Source organism: Bactrocera oleae, chromosome 4 (assembly GCF_042242935.1).
Source record: "Bactrocera oleae isolate idBacOlea1 chromosome 4, idBacOlea1, whole genome shotgun sequence".
NCBI lineage: Eukaryota > Metazoa > Arthropoda > Insecta > Diptera > Tephritidae > Bactrocera > Bactrocera oleae.
In genome coordinates this window covers 60,080,152-60,098,322 of record NC_091538.1, presented here as the reverse complement: position 1 = coordinate 60,098,322, position 18,171 = coordinate 60,080,152, and the positions used below count along the sequence as shown (strand labels likewise).

General features: G+C 36.1%; 1 protein-coding gene across 3 annotated transcripts in view; it reads right to left on the bottom strand.

Moving 5' to 3' along the window:
* The window catches only part of shn (schnurri), a 156,393-nt gene that overhangs the window by 41,643 nt on the left and 96,579 nt on the right, over positions 1 to 18,171 (bottom strand). Inside the window, exons 1-2 of one of the 3 annotated variants that reach the window (XM_070109210.1) lie at positions 6,811 to 7,104; positions 5,127 to 6,698 (exon numbers count right to left, since the gene is read on the bottom strand). The exons of the other annotated variants lie outside the window; for them this stretch is intronic. The gene's annotated coding sequence lies outside the window, so the exon portion shown is untranslated. Of the gene's footprint in view, positions 1 to 5,126; positions 6,699 to 6,810; positions 7,105 to 18,171 lie in introns of those variants that run through there. 3 annotated transcript variants of the gene reach the window in all.

Genomic DNA, 18,171 nt, shown 5'->3' with positions numbered 1-18,171 from the left:
TGCTTTTGTTTTGTGAACAGTTATATTGTTAGTGGCACTGCCGGCGGCATTTTCAACCGGTAGTGTGATAATTATAAAGAAAAAATAATAAAAAAAATAAAGTAAATTACGTCGTTAGGAGCATTGCAAAGATGCTTAGTGAGAAAAAATTAAATAAATAACGACATAAGTGCAAAATAATGAAAACAAATCGTTATATGTGTCAATGGCACAGGATGAAATCTGATGACAAAAGCCACAAATGAACTAAAGACTAAGAAAAGATGGTGAGTAAACAAAAATTTGTAGTGAAGTTAATGGCACTGAAGCAGCTTAAAATTTATAAAAACAGTAAGGAGTAAAAGACTGTAACTAAAATTGTAGAACTTGCTATATAAGAGCGTAATTTTGGAGACAACTTTCATTTTTGAGACAGAATTTTATCCGCAGAGATTTTTGGTTTTTAATGAGCTCGCTTTGATTTCGAATCAAAACCGATTATCTTTGAGCGTTACTTTATTTGATCTTCTTCAAGCGCAAATTTTCAATTATTTGAACATTTTCAGGTTTTAGAAGTGTTTTCTTAGGTCAAGGTGCCTTCGCCGATTGAAAAATGCTGGAAACAACAAAATACGTTAATTTCGGCTGTACAAACGCTCTTATACCCTTACTGTGCATTAATTATAGCATAAGAGAGTATAAAAAGATCTTTATCTTGATTTTGAGCGATCAGTTTGTATGACAGCTACTGTACAAGTATATATAGCTGAATATGCTATATCGATACGATCTGAACAGTGTGTTTTCGAAGTGATACATTTGTTGAGCTTATAGATGAATGTGAGAAATGGTGCCACCAATCGGTGAGAGACATTTTTTTAAACAAATATTCTCGCAATATCCAATGCGTCTGTCGAGTTAAGGCCATTATTGCCCAACAATCTTTTATTTTAATATAATTTTGAGGGCCAACATCATTTTATAAACAATATAAAAGATATACAACGGACTGAAAATCAGATATATAATATATAATTCAAAAACTTTTGTACGATACTTTTAAAATATATTTATTTACATATATGTATTTACATTCCTTAGAACCTTAAAACCCCGCCACAACGTCATGCAGGGGGCCTAGCAATAAAAATCGAACAACAAACAACTTGACAGCGCGATTTCGCACATTTGAAGGACGGAATTTCGTAGCGTTAGACATGACAGTCGCCAAAAAAAACATCACAAAAAATAGCACAACATTGTTGTTGTTGTAACAAAAACTACAATTAAACAATTAAATGTAGATGAGCTAAGCGAAAATGAGAAAAAAGCTGGCAGTCGGCAGTTAATTGGCTGTGCCAGCGCGCGTTTGCCCACACAAACAGACAATAAATAGTGAAATATAGTTAAAAATTTGCATATGTGTGCGCAATAATTGCCATGCATGCCTCACCAAACACCCTGCACTGCGCGCTCAGCCAGCGATGACGCTACGCGCTTTGCCAGTCAGCTGCTGAACGCCGCCACATGTGTGTGGAGATTGCACCACCAACAACGACGCGTTGCACCATCGCGCTCCCGTAAATGTACATATGTATATAAAAAATGAAAATAAATAGAAAAAGCTTATACAACAACAACACAAACACAATGGTGGCCACCACCGCGACTGTCACAGTCACCGTCGCCGACGATTAGGTACGCCTCGCCTCACCTCGATCTTGTCAAACTGGTATTTCACACTCGTCGCAGCACGACAGTGTGACGAAAATAGCTGAAAAGCCAAACAAACGAGCAAAACAAATGTGAACCAAAGAGTTGGTAAAAATAAAATGTATTGATGCGCCGAAATCAGACAATCGAAAGGCATATAATTGTATGTGCCTGTATATATGTATGTATATGTGTGTAAATGTGCTCGGCGTTGACAATAAAAAGCTTCACAGTGTCATTTGAAATGAAATTGAAATAAGAAATTTACACTCAATAACACCAACAACACAAGGGAATGGAGTAGAGCGTGTTGATAATGAGAAAATCACAATGTTCATTTGTGTCGACGGTGCTAAAATTGACAACAAAAAAAAAAACAAAAAACAATTTAAAAAAAGTAAAAATTGAAAAAAAAATTAAAAAAAAAATTTAATATAAAAAATTTTTGATTGAAAAAGAAAAATTAAAATAAAAAAATTTTAAATCGAAAAACTTAATTAAAAAAAAAAAAATTAAACAAAAACATTAAAAAAAATTAACAAAATAAATATTATAAAAGAAATGTCGAAGTGAATTACTGTGATCATGCCATTCAACATACCAATCGAATCAGTGCTTGGTATGCCATGCCAAATATTTATTTTTATTTGACGGCTACAGATACTCTGGCACAGCTGGTTTGAAATAGACACACACACACACACATACTTGAACGCTATATAAATATAGTTTGATGTGAGCAGTTTGGTAAAAATAAAGTTCTGTTGCAGGTGAAGTGTGGGGTACAAGTGGAAGAGGCACTTAACTGGTGGCAAATTTTTGTTTTGAGCTTTCAGACTTAAAATAAGCTGAGTGATCTTTAAATCGGGCGCTACAGCCGATAGTCTAATGAGACTTTATCAAACCTGTTTTTGTACACTTTGGGACTTTGCCGATCGTAAACAGAGGATAGAGCGAATCAATGCGATCTATTAATTTATTTGCGGTATTTTAAAAAAAGTTTAGTTATAAGCGAAAGTGTTGATTAGTAAGGATTGATTTGTTTGGTCGCTGAAGAGAAAATATGAAATTTTGAGTTGGTAGACCCAGCAAGCTTGGGTGTATCTAGAGTTTTAAACTATATTAGAAGTTAAGTGAGTGAATTCAATTATATCGTAAAAAATATAAGATAACAAATATATGTATGTACATATGTATATATAAATTCAAAAATTAAAATTTTGACAGATGGAAAGAAGGTATCAAAAGTTAAAAAAAAATTTCGGGAAACTGTCTAATTTCTATAAGAAAGAGTAGAGTGATCCATGGATTGGTTTCCAAAGCCAAAAAAAAAAATTGTTAAGAGAAAACCTTTATTTTTTTGGATCTGAATTCATAATCTTTGTTAAATACCGTCGGTTATTAGATATTCAATTGATTGAAATAATAATAAATCTTTTTTTGAAATATTCAACTGAAATTTTACACACGTCCTTCTATCTGCTGCTCATCAATAGAAACCGCCATTGTCGGACTATAGCCTATAGCTGTCATATAAACTGACCGATGCAAATTAAATTCTTGTATAGAAAACTTTTTTATTTGACAAGATATATTCATGACATTTGGCATGAATTTTTCCCTAAGGAAAGGGTACAATATTCGAAGGAATTGTTCAGATCGGACCACTATAGAGTATATCTGCCAGACGTACAGATTGGTCAAAAATAAGTTCTTATATGGAAAACTCGTATCCAAGGCAGCGCTATAATCTCCAAATATATTGTTTCGATCGGATCACTATAGCATATTGCTGCCAAACAAACTGACCTATCAAAATCAAGATAAAATTTTATTGTACTTTTTTATGCTATAAGATATGCACTTGTAAAGGGTATTATAAGTAGTATCAGTGCAGCCGAAGTTTCGTTTTGGACTCACTTTTCCAGCTCACATATCTTATATATACATATGTATAGGCACTTAAGTACGTCAATAGGTCACTAGCCGCAGTGTATGTTTTGAGTCAGCGCTGCGCTCAATGCTTAAACAGCGTGTATTTATTTATTTATAAGGGTATTCCTCAAAAATTTTACAATTGCTGTTTACAAAAAATACAAACACACACACATATACATATATTCATATACAAATACACATATGTACATAGATATAGGCATGTGAATTTAAAAATACCGTCAAATAAATATGGTACATATACATATACATATATATATATATATGTTTGAATGTGCACATATAGAAATGCAGCAGACAAAAATTACGAAAAGATAAACAACAACAACACAGTCACAAGCAGTGACTTAAAGCATTGTGGGTCAGAGCAAACAAAAAACAAATGGTAAATTAAAAAAATTTAAAAAAAGAGCGTAGTATATCTATTTACATATGTGCGTTTGTATGTACATATATTCACAAATGCATACACATGTCTGTATGTACGTTTTCATTCTCGCTTGTATTAGTTTCTTAATAAAAATGACCTTTGCATGTTAATTGCTAGCATGTGTGGTTGCTGCTCTTGTTTTTGTTGTTGTGCTTGTTTTTTTATACATATGCATGTATGTATGTGCGTGCGCTACAGACATCGCACGAATTTAATATGTATGCTTTCAATTTTGATTCCTGCCTCTACTGTGATGTTGTTGTTGCTATTAGTAGTAGGTTTTTGTTGTTTTATTTTATTTTTATACCCTGAACAGGGTATATTAAGTTTGCCGCGAAGTTTGTAGCACCCAAAAGGAAATGTCGGAGACCCTATAAAATATATGCATAAATGATCAGCATGATGAGCTGAGTTGATTTAGCCATGTCCGTCTAGCTGTTGGTCTGTCTGTATATACACGAACTAGTCCCAAAGTTTTTAAGTTATCGATCTGAAATTTCGCAACTGCCCTTTTCTCACTAAGAAGCTGCTCATTTGTTGGAACGACCGATATCGGAGCACTATAGCATATAGCTGCTTTACAAACTGAACGAACGGAATCAAGTTCTGTGAAGGGTATTATAGCTTCTGTGCAACCGAAGTTAAAGTTTTTTCTTGTTTTTTTTTTATTACAAATGTTGCTGCACATGTGTTGCTGCTTTTTATCAGTCAGTCTGAGCGTTTATTTGGCGTCCCGTATCGGTTGGTCGCCGTGTCTGCACACACACATATACATATGCATATCAATGTTTGAGTATGAATGTATGTACATACATATGTAAGTCTAACTGTCTGTTGGACTATCTAGTCGCGGTCTGGGGTATTCGCTCCGATTTATTTCGAGTTTCCTCGTTTTTAGCTTCGCTTTTGGTTAACACATTTGAAACAGTAAATGTTTATGTGTGTGGCTTAAGATACTTTTGTTGTTAATGTTGTTATTGTTGTTGCTATCGCTTTAATTTATAATTATGTACATAAGTATGTAAGTATGTGTCTAAATGCTACTTACGCAGTGTTGCAGCGTGCTGAATCGCCTGCCTTTACTTTGTTGTAATGCTATTTTAGTACTTTTTTGTTGTTGTTTTTGTTTGCGCTGCAATTTTCTCTTGCCAATGCAGGCTTTTTGTGCGGCGTTGCGCTTGATTTAATCGTTCGCGCTGTCAACGTGTAGTAACTTATATTGTTTCTCTTATTGTTGTTATTTTCTTAATGTTGTTGTTGTTGTCGTTGTTGTTGCCGCGTAGCGACGTGACGTATGCAATTTGCAGTTATTAAGTGCGCTTGCTTGTCGTTGCCTCTAGACTTGTTGAACGATCTTGCCAAGCTACTGCTGCTGCTGCTGGCTCGCCTTGCCTGCGTTGCCTGACTATTGCTGGCACAACAACACCAAGTTGCCTTGTCTCGTACAACGGTAAGTGCCGCGTCGGCGACTACGGCTGCGTCGTTCGACAGACATCCATAGACATTGGCAGGTATGCTGGCGCCGTCTTTAATGCCACGAATATTTCATGCTGTTTACCAATGAGACTAGCTAAACAACCCGACAAATGCAACAACAACAGCAATGACATGCAACTATTTAGCTCAACTCAACTTGTCCTAGGTGTGCGCTGCTGCTGTTGTTGTTGCGGCTTCCTTTTCAGGTTCTCGGTGATCTTTTGTCGCCTGTTGGCACTCAGCTCCATACATACATATGCATGTGTGTGTTTGTATCTTCTAAATACTTTATTTTTATTATTAGTAGCTACGGCATGCACGTACGGCGCTTGCTTATTAATGACTTTTCTGCTGTTGTTGTAATTCGTTTTGTTGTTGTTGCATTTTGCACTCGTCTGTTGCTTCCTGGAGGCGCGCTGCTGTTGCTCTTATTGCTTGCCGCTGTGCTGTGTACTTGAACGTCGGACAATGTGTCGCCGCTGCTGACGTCGTCGTCGTACTCGTCACTGATCTTTTCGTGTAACTCAAGTGTCTTCGTTTACACACACACACGAGCACGAACGCACGTAGTTACTGAAGTGCAATGTGTTGGTAGGGTATTCCTCGACCTTTTTCTCAAGTATCTATATGATCACTTTGGTTTTTGTTGTTTTTATAAACTTTCTGTTATTTTTCGTCTCGCTTACTTTTGCTTCGACGGCTTTGCCTTTATTTGCTTGAACTCTCACAGCGAAAATTCGTGGAATTCAATTAAACACGGCGACACAGTTATGAGCCGTCTTCGAGACACTCTTGTTTTGATGAGTAACGAATTTTGACTGTCAATTCACAATTTTTGAGGATTTCGCATGAAAACGAGGATCACTGGCGAAACGAGGATCACATGCAGATTATTTTAACTATTGGTATATATATAACACTTGTTTATTATTGGCTAAGTCATTTGTGTTAATTGCAATTTGTAAGACTTTTATTTGAAAATCAACTCAAAATCACTTGGCAGCTGATCGTGTTGCTCGATCGTGTCACTCAACACATGCTGCACACACACAGCTATATATACCATATACACTTTTTGCACTATTTTAATGCTTTGCGCGCTACAAAATTGCACTTCAAAGCATCGGCTGTTGATTTATGAATACTAAAATTTATAAAAGAAAATTATTTTTTTAAAATTTTTCACATTTAGCGCACGTCGCGAATTTTCATATATATATTTTTTTCTTTTGTTACATTGAGCGCGAAGTATTTACATTTTTCTACCAATTAAACGCTTTTTCTTGCAGAAATTCAACAAAAATTAATTTTTCACAGAATTTTTAGTTTCAACAAGCGATCTGCACGCGCGATCACTACACTTATCATCGCCACTAAGCTAACATTACAAAAGTAATACACATTTCCTGCATAGCCGATAAAATTTGAAAATCACTAGGGCTTATGGTCGCCAATTAACGCGAACGCGCAATTTTCCTAAGGATTTTTTAAATGCATGCACACGATCGAACGATCGTACGATAGATCGCTATCACATCAACTAACTAGCTATAGTTTGTATCTAAATATTTTCGCTTAGCATACGGAATCGCGCGATCTTAACGTATGCAACGTTACGCTTAAACTGAAATATTTTCTATTTGATTCACACAACACACAGCCAATAATAATAATACATGCGCCGTAGTGAACGCTGAACGTCGGCGTCGATGTTGACGACAACAGCGCTGTGCGGCAAGTGTGCGAGTACACGGCGTCTACCAACAAACATGTGTATGCCATATGAGATCTCAGCAGCAACATTTATGCCGCCAACGTTGCTGTTGACGTCAACTGCAAGCGCGCTAACAACACACCAGTGGACCTGACAGTGCGTCGTCGTCTCATTCGTGGTCGTGGTCGTCAACTATGTTGATAACAATAACAACACATGTGTAACAAGATGCTGAATAACAGCTACGCTCAGCGTAATAAAACTAGAAAAAGCAGACAATTACAAAAAAAAAAAAAAAAAGAAACGGAAAGAAAAGAAGAAAACTATGAGCGCTTAAGTGCAAAACAACAACAAAGGCAAACAAGTCTGACTTTATGGTAGCGCTGGTGTGACTGGTGAGTGTGTGGCCCACAGCCGCAACGACTGAAACCCGCACAGTGGAGACAATAACCCAAAGCAAACAGAAAAAATACCAGCAAAAAAAAAATGAAAAAGACAACTACAAACAGTTTTGACTCCGACGAACATACGGCAAGCAGACACAACGACAGCCCTGCGGACAGACGACGCGGCATGATCGTTGAGCGGGCGGGTTAATTGAACGCGGCGACAGAGACGCGGGGCGGCCAGACGCGCCAGCCAGTTAGACTGACTGATAAACGGTGTGTCTGTGCTCGGGTGTCGTGTTGTTTTTGTTTTTGTTGCAGTGTCTCCAACCAAACACAGACACTTTTTAGCTACTATGTACTGGCTCAATTACTACTTCTTCTCCGGCTTTGGCAGGGTATTCTTCACACTGTACGCTTGCAATCACCACCACTTGACTTGTGTGACGTTAGTGTCGCCAGTCCGTCGCGGTCGACGTCGATCTCTGACTTTTCGATAACTTTTGTTCTTTTGCTTAGCTGCGCAATGCAACAGATGATCGTCGCTCGTTCGCATTGTGGTTGACTTGTACCCTCGTTTTTATTGCATGTTTTTTTTTGTTTATGGCTGCCTGTTCTGCTTCTTTTTTACGAGAATGCACACGCAAAATCAGGCGATCGCGCTGCGTGTACTTATGTCGTCACAAGCAACCGCGGTGAGTTCTTGAGTTTTTTTCGCTGCTGTTTAATTTTTGTTGATCTTCGGTTCAATTGCACCTGTGTGCGCGCAAAAAACTTACAAATAAATTAGCAAAAAGAAAACAACACGAATGTTCTTCTTAACACTTTTTTCGCGCGTTCGTGCCTACGACGCGTTCATCAAAAGCGCTCAAAATGCACAGCGGATGTTGAAAAAGAAAATAATACCAAATCAGTTTTACAGAAATACACCACACGACGTTACAAATAAGCATAAAGATATAATAATGAACGACAAGAACGTAACGAAAATGCCAGCGCTTTCAGTAGCCACAATGATCTTGGCGACGATCACTTTATATTCCGACTGCTTAAATGCCACAAGTTCGCAAGAACTGAAGACTCATAGACGACGCGATCACAACGACATGGTTCTGGTTGTCTATGCGCACGACCAGCAGCGCGCTCAGTGCGACCAACGTAGCGTCGAGTCGTCGCCCCAAGCAATAATATCTTGGTTGACTCGCTGACTTGCTGGCTGGCTGGCTGACAGGCGAACTGAATGTTGGTGGTGGCTAAGCGCTAAGCAACAGGGCATACCGCGAACGAGTTTAACATATGACAACACAATACAATGCGAACAACTGCTAGAACTAGCAACAATGACAGCAATGACATGACAGGCAAAAAAGAATAGACGATAAGAACACCGCGCGGCGACAAAAACAATTCAAGCAATGCTGATATGTGTTCGGAGTAAAGGCAAAAAAAAAAAAATACGAATAATATGAAAAATACTAATATATATGTATAAATGAATAAAAAAAGACAAAGGCTGATAATAAACGAATATGACAAAGTGAAGAATAAAGTGGCTGTTGAAACCGAAAACGCTTTGCTTACGTAGCGCAACAGCTCGGTATATATAATACATACATAGAGAATTACATATATGTATATAAAAAATGATCGAAAGCCATCTGCATAGTCTATGAGATCAATAATAAGGCCGTACGTGTATAAATTGTTCAAAGTAGAAATATTCGTGGAGAGATCTCTTAGTTAGTATAGAATCTGAAGAGTTTATGAGATCAATACTAAGGCTGTACGAGTAAAAATTGTTCAAAGTAGAAATATTCGTGTAGATATCTCTTATTCGTGGAGAGATCTATTAGTTACTCCAGGATGTGTAAATTGTATGGATATATTGAAAGAAAAATGTCAGAAGGACTACTTACGTCGATCATGAGGGTGATCAATAAATAGACCTATTTTGAAATACTTGGAAAAAGTATCACGATTAGGCAAAGATTAGCAGACCAATTTAGACTTTCGCTTTTTACTTGGATACTAAGCTTGGTAATTATTATATTTTACCTCATAAAGCGGTAATATGATTTATAAGGAATCCTTTGATCATGCCGGTGATCAATTAGAGAAATGATTTATATATACTTGGAAAAATTATCTAGATATACCAAGGTATCAATTAGCAGATCAATTTAGAATTTTTTTTGTCACTTGTATACTAAGTTTGGTAACGAGACTCGGAAATAGGAATAACCGTAGCTTCTTGAATAAATTTCCTATCAAAAGACTAAGTATTGTATTGAGATAGGTGAGAGAAAAACCAAAACGTTATATTCTACGTTAGGGACAGGTCAGGTGGTCAGGTGTCACTGTCATAACGCTATCATAATAAAAAACTGTAATTAAATACTGGTATATCTCAACTTTCTTGCCACAAGAAGATAGCAAAACAAGTAGAAAAGTGATCATTAAAGAATCCTGTGTTTCTCTATCAAGACAATATCGTTTCCCCTAGTTAAAATGAAGCAAATCAAAAAAGCCAAAAAATAATAAAAGTGAGGATCACCGATCTATATACACACATGATCATTTGAGAGATCTCAAAAAACAAATATGCTGAGAGATCTTAATAAAAATACTATTGTCTAACGCAGTACAAGTTTACAAGTAGATCATAAAACCAAAATTTATGAACTAATATCAAAACTATTTGGTGAACTGATTTCAAGAATAGTGCGAAGATATCATAAACAAAAAAATTGCTAATAAACTTATATAGCCTAATTCAATCACTGACCGATTTCACGCAGGCAAGCTACAAACTTAATGATCTATAAAATTTACAATTCGAGAAATCAACTCGAACAACGAAATGCTCAGCAAAGCAAACTAAGCAAACAACAAACCAATCAGTCGAAACGATGTTGTTAAAGTACAACGATCCAGCCACTGTGAGCAATGCAAGGCGACCAGCAAAATGTATGAATTTTAACGAATGCAAATTGAAAGCCACATATACACTGAAAAAATAAAACGAAAGAAGAATAAACGCTCTGGTACATTGAAAAATAAAGTAGCTAACGCAAAGAATAGCACCGCAAAAATACCAAAGCGAACGTAATCACAAATCAAATGGCAAAAAAAAAAAAACAAAAACAACATTGACCAACGGAGGAGCGAGTGAACGATCGCGTCCAACGGTCGAAAGATCGAACGATCCACCAACCAAGCAACCAACCTACAATTATGCATAACAATATAATAAAAATACAAAACATACATACACACACACGCAGTTATGTATGTTACGAAAAAGGCATGAAATAATTGAAGTGATCGTCGCCACACGCTCGCCCCCACTCACACTCACCCAATCAACTGCTCGATTACTCAGCAAAAAATCAGAAACACCACAGCAGCAGCAGCTGCGCAACGCGAACGCGAACGCCTTCCGAGCAAATGTGTGAACCAACGACGCGTCGCGATGGGGTCTTAAGAAACAAGTGAGTCGCCGCGCCGATCATCAACTAAACGCCGATCGTCAATGATCGCGCGGTGCGCGCTTCTGTTGAACGCAGCGCATTGTTTTTATTTTCATTTTTTATTTAGCTAGTTGAGCGATCGATGGAGCATTTAGTTGGCGGCGGTGCATTGTCGAGCTAATGGTCGGCAGTGTTAGGAAGTGGCCCACTCGCCGCCGCCACAAATTGTTGCTATACGTGTGTACCGATTGTATGTGTGTATACAAACAAACAACTGTATTTGATTTAATGCAAACATTTATATGAATATATAAGTATCTATGTTAGATACCTACACTCATATATATATACATATGTACACGTATGTGTGTAAAGATCAGTTGTTATTATACGTTTGCACGTATGGTGCGCATACGCGGTGAACACTCATTCAACGCTACCAATCGTGTACAACCAACGTCACGTCACGTCGCGTCAGCCCCAACGTCTCTCATGCGCGGGCTCCTCTAAAAGGTGTTAATGATCATCGACCGTAACGTCATGATCGCGCTCATGACTGTCATGATCAGCACGATCACTAAAAGTGTATACATATGTACTAAAAATCGCTGCCAAAACGTCGTTGCGGCTGCCACAACAAAACCGAGTCGAAACAGAATAACAAAAACAATCTAGCATACCAACTACAAAACAAAAGAAAAAAAAAAAAAGAAGAAGCAGCAAATAAATAAAAATTCAAAATAAGAAAAAAAAATATGTATTAAACAATCGTTCGACTTCGAAGACACGTTGTTACGTTTCTTTCGCTGCCGCCACCGCTTTGCATTGCGGGTAGAGACGTGCCAAGCGGTTGGCGACAACCAGACGCCAAAGTGCCTCACGGTGTTTTTATATATTTTTTGGTTTTTGTACCTATACTAGTACAATGATCGCCAACTAAACACACAGATATTCGAACACTTCACTGCGCCTTTGTATGTGTTCGTTCGAGTGCCCGAGCAGATATCGGCTGGTTGTTATTCTTAGCCATTGTTGTTCTTTGACGTAGTTGGTTGTTGCTATTTTCGTGTCGAACGTTATTTTTTGCAGCGCAATTCATTGGCTCTGATCGGCGTCGTTGACTGCGGTGCAGGCGGAGGTCATGTTCTGACAGTAGACAATCTCTCGATCAATTCGCGTTTGCTTATTCAGTGTTGCGGGGTGTTTTCTCTTTTTCATGTGTACACATGCTGATATTTATACTGGTTTTTGAAATGTGATTTTTTTGTTTTTGTTTTTTTTTTTGGTTGACTCTAAGTATTCCGCGGTTAGGTGCTATAATAGTTTTTTGCGGATCAGCGCATGATTGAGGTAATAGGAATATATGTGACAGAGTTGCCAGTTGGTACAGATATAATGAGTCAATAAGTGGAAAGTTTATCGGAATGATAATTGTATAGTTTCTTGAGAAAGCGTCACGAGTTTGCAAAAAAAATGTTTTTTTGTCACAAAATTTACACTAGACTTCAGGGTGACTTAAAAATCGAAATTATTATCAAATATCTTATTTCTTCGATACCTGTCAAAAATATAAATATCTAAGAAGGTGGGAAGGTCTACATTGGCAACCTTAGCGGAACACATCAGAACTTGAAACACCAGCAATACAGGGCAATACACGAAGTTACTTGAGGTAGTATTGATGGTGCACAGACCAAAAAGCTTCTATTTCTAGGCAAAAGGGAATATATTGTAGGGGTCATCATAGGTCATCTACCCTTGAGATCATACCTTCAGAAAACTGGTAAAGTAGATTCGGTGGAATGCAGGGGGACGATGAGACGCTGTAACATTATCTTTACGAATGACCAGTCTACAGCCGGATAGGCCTGCAGTCTGGCGCTCCTGCGACTTTCTTTTCAAACAACCTAACCAATCAAAAAGGTTGTGTAAAAATTTCAAGTCATTCTGTCTAGCCGTTTTCGGATTTGCTGTGCATATTCTAAAATATATGTATGTACATGCCATATTTTGTACTGCAAACAAAAAAAAAAATTACTTTTTGAAATGCACTAATGGATATAACCCTTTAAGTGTGAGCCTTAGATACAAAATACTCTCCTTTATTCATCAAAATTTAGACTTATTGTCATCTCATACTCAAACAGAAAAGAATTCTTGCTGTAACACCGCAGTATTCCCGACCACTCCCGAAGAGCATATATCAAGTGAACATGCTTTACACCCTTCTTAAGAGTAAATATCTTTTCCATGATGACGCCTTTGTTTTAATAGTCTAAATACAACACTCTATGGCAACTCTACTGCGCCAAATACACATTTTCATATTTATGCGCACATTCTAGAGTACATATGTACATACATACATACATACATATTGTAGTATGTGAAAATGCTCTATGTCGATCAACAAATGTTCTAAATTCGGCTACGGGACCCACAAAGATCACCGCTGAGTTCAGACGCATGTTTTTGTTGTTTTGTTAAATTGCAACAAAGCCACAGCGCCAACACTATTGCCAGCGGGAGCGGCGCATATGTTGCTCTCAATCGAAATTCCTTGCCATTTTTCTACGCATAAAAATAGCCACACTAACGTAGAATGGCAACAAATTGAAAATATTTAGCTATTAATGTGCTGTGTATGTGTATCTGTGTGCTTGCCTATATATATATGCTTGTTAGTAGGTAGAAGTACAAGACTGGTTGGCTTGAAGTGGCAAACTAAATTGGTAAAGACAGCTAAAATATGAGTGGAAAAGAAAAAAATACAATAACAAGAAAAGTGGCAATGTAACAACATGTTAAGCGGTCAGCAAAAACGACAACAGCAAAAACAGCAATACACTAACACACACATACTCAAGTGCTGTTCAGTCTTATGCATGTCAATTGTAGTGGGTTGGCGTGAATTAAGTTGATTCTTGCAGCTAATACACATACATATTACATATATACATACATATGCACGTACAAACATACATACATACATTGACTATGTGTGCGGTTGCTTAAGAAATTCTAGTTTTGCAAGTTTTGTTGCGCTGTTGGTAGGTATCTAGATACATTTGTAAGTGCAGATATTGTATTTCAATAACCGACAACATTATGGAGACATATTGACTGTTAATAACAGTATACGTACACACATACACACTGAGCCATACACAACGCATTGAATTAATTTTGTAGCCAGTTGCCGTCAGCGTCACGGCTTTAACTCCACATTTTTCTAATTTTTTTTTCTATAAAAAATGCGTTTGTCGGCTATTTCGCGCTTTGCTATCCGCCTTTAGGCCTCAATTCTACATACATATTAACACTTTAGTAGCTTAAGAATTATTTGCGACTGTTTACTTGTGGCGGCGCTATATGTACTCAATTGTGATCGGCTTTTAATTGATTCCACATAAAAGCAAATCGTTTTTGGGTGTGGACTCCTATTTGAAGTTCATTTTTTAAGATTTTTTTCTTTGAAGTATTGTATTTTTGTTTGGTTTGTATTCTAGTAATGTTTTGGTATACATTATTTATAAGTATTTCTGTTTTTTTTTCTTTGTTTCTTTGCATAAGAACCCACGTGGCCCAGACAAGCTAAATGTAAACGGACACAGTAATTGTGAAAAGTAAAAATAAAATTTTGTATCTGAGATATTTAAAGTAGTAGCGAGCTAAATTTCGTCACTTTTTTATATGATCAAACTTGACCCGGACTGTGCCATTAAAACTGCCTGTGTAAAACTAATCGATAAGAAATGGTTCACTATATTGGTAAAACCTTTTCTTATGTTCGTGCGAAGTTTGCTCTATGTATGTACATATGTATAGATCAATTAGTGTGGCAGCTGGTTGTTTACGACGCGAAAAGCTGTCTGGCTATTTTTACCATACAAAAAAATGTAAAACGAGTTTGTTTGAAATTTTGTGATTCCATAGTTAAAGTAACAGTGCTTGACAATCGTCGTGTTGGCATCAGAGAGATAGCAGAGGAACTCAACAGTGCTAATGGACTTCAAAACCTAATTAGAACATGAACTCGCAAAGTTAACTGTCTATAAAACTCTAGCACTTTTTAATAACAACTTTCAGAGAGCCTCTCAGTGGTAAGACTTCGTCTATTCGCCTATGCTCTCATACTATAAAAAAAATGTCCTTGATACATACAAAAGTATTTTGAAGATTTAATAATGAAGAAACAAATTACCAAAATTTGACCTTAAATCGTGTCTCATGCGTCAGTTCCATCGATTTTTAGTAATTATTATCAAAAAGATGAAAAAAATACGCTCGAAAATAATCATATTAGCATTAGAGAGATAGCAGACCCTCTCAACAGCACCCAACGATCAATAGAGTAGTACAGTTTGATTGATGTTTGAACATGAACAAAATCACTGTGGCAGATTCTTACCAAAATACTTGTATATGTTGCTTTTGTAAAAGAGATAATTAGAGCTCTCATTCACAAAATTCGGCTATGTATGTATGTCTGACTTTTTCACGTTTGGAGTACTCAAAAATTCTCATTAAAGAGAAAGAGAGAGAGCAATGTGACCATACAAATTTCTGGAATGATATTTGGATAAATTATTATATTTATATATATAATTATAGCTGCCAGACAAAGTGAACATATTTAGTATTGCTTCGATTATTTACGACGATGTTCACAGCAAAGAACAAATTGTACTAGGTAGCAGATGAAGTTGTTGTTGTAGTCTTAAAAAGTAGTTTGGAATGTCGTAAGACGTTAAAAATCTGTGCTGACTTCACTCCAAATGCTACAGATCCAATACAGAAAATGAGATACATAAACACAACGCAAATAGATATTTCGTTCAGAGGTCAGATCTAGGGCTTAAGTCGTAAAATGTGAAATCAACCTCTCCTTTGAGTGCCTTTTAACGTGATTTGTTATTAAAACTGAAAACTTCAAAAGTGCAGATAACCACTTGAAGTGTTCTGAGTTTACCTGGGATAAAGTTATCTATTAGTTGCCCTTAGGCTCTTATAATATATTGTTGAAGAGAGGCGGATCACACTTGAACAGCTAAAGAAAATACTTTTGTGAAGCTCGAACACTTCTCAGTCATCAAATGTATCGTAAAGCGTCTTGCACTTATCTTAAATTTAAATATTGATCTACTAAAAATTAAAAAGTTCTCATAAAAATAAATCAATCAGCCTTCAGCGGCGGTTTGAAACTTATGTGACCCATCAGTGGTGGTATAACGGTAAAATTCATCCAAAAAATTTAAATAGAAGTTATTTAAATGTCTCAAGACAATTTTAATTCATAGAAAAAATTACATAACCTAAAAGTTATTTGAAACCAGGGAATACCCTGAATAAATAAATATTAACTAGTGTATTTTAATTTCTAACTGCATATAGCTATTAATTAGCCATATATCTGTATATTTTAAATGTACATACTATATACACACAGTTGTATGTACATATGTATGTATGATTATTAATAAAAAAGCAAACAGATAACACAGCTGAACATATTATTGAACTACGCTAAAATAACAAATGATGCAAATGCCTTTAAATGGTGGCTTTCTGTTCTTTTCACGTAATTTTTATACAAACATATTTACATACATATATACATAGATATGTATGTATGTGTGCTCATAATTTCTTATCAAATAGTACTAAGCGTTGTATAAATAAAGTTGCGATAGAAGCTTTCTAATGACTATAACAGCTAAAATAATAATATTATTGACATACATACTCGTATACTAGGGTGTGCTATAAATATAAAATGCTCTTGAAAATATATATATATATGGATGTATATACTTATATATGCTACTATTTTTTAGAGACATATTCTTAAAAGGTTATACAATACTACAATAATTTGGACCAAAAAAAATCGATTTTTAGAAATGTCTAAACCAGAATACCCCCTTAATAGCAATATAAATATGTAGGTATGTATTTGTATTTGAATGTAAGAACTGAATTATGAAAGAAAGTTAAGTTTTTTATTTACATACTATTTTTATATACCTAACTATATATATGTTAAGCTCATCTGGCAGTTATTATTGAAGATATTTATCGATAATTATTAGGGAGGATCTCTATTCGTTTGCAGCTGAAATTTTGAGCCCGTGGTAGTTTTAGTTGGCTATTTGCTAAAGTAAATATGCAGCATTACGTTCATTAAACGACCTAACGTACTCATATTTGCTAAGGGAGGAAAATATGTGCACAGATCTTAGCCATTTTTGATACCGCAGGTCATTCCATTAAAAGTAAAAATTCTATTTAATTTTATTATGATATTTCATATACTGAAGCATATATCCAACAAAAGAACAGATATCCTCATATTTACTATACAAGTATGAGAGTCAGGGAATGGCATAGACGGGTTTTTAAACAGTGATAAAAGGACATTATACATTTTTGACTAAGATGGGGGTATTGTTAATATGACTATCGAATAGCAAATTTTCCGTTTTACTAGTTCTTTATTCATTAGAGAGTTATCGCTCGTTTAGGAAACTCGAAGAATACTATTATGAAGCTTGTAACATTCTGAAGGAGACTCTATAAATTATATATGTATGTATATAAATGATCAGCTTGACGAGCTGACTCGCGTTAGTCTGTCTGTCCATCTGTATATAAGTGTAATAGTCCCTCAGATTTTCAGATATCGATATCAAATTTTGCACAAATACTAGACTTCGCAATAAGCAGGTCATTCGTCAAAACCGCCGTCCGCTATATCGGACCACTATAGCATATATGTAGCTGCCATACTAACTGAGCGATGAATATGAATTTCTTGTATGAAAAACTCTTTTATTCGACAAGATAACTTCTTGAAATTTGATATGTATTATTGTCCAAAACAGCGGTACAATCTCAAAAGAAATTGTTAAGATGGCACCACAATAGAATATAGCTGTCATACATACTAACCGATCAAACTCAATACAAAGATTTTTGTTATACCTTTTCATGCTATAGAAGATGCACCTGCGAATGGTATTATAGTTTGGTATGTTAACGGTTTTT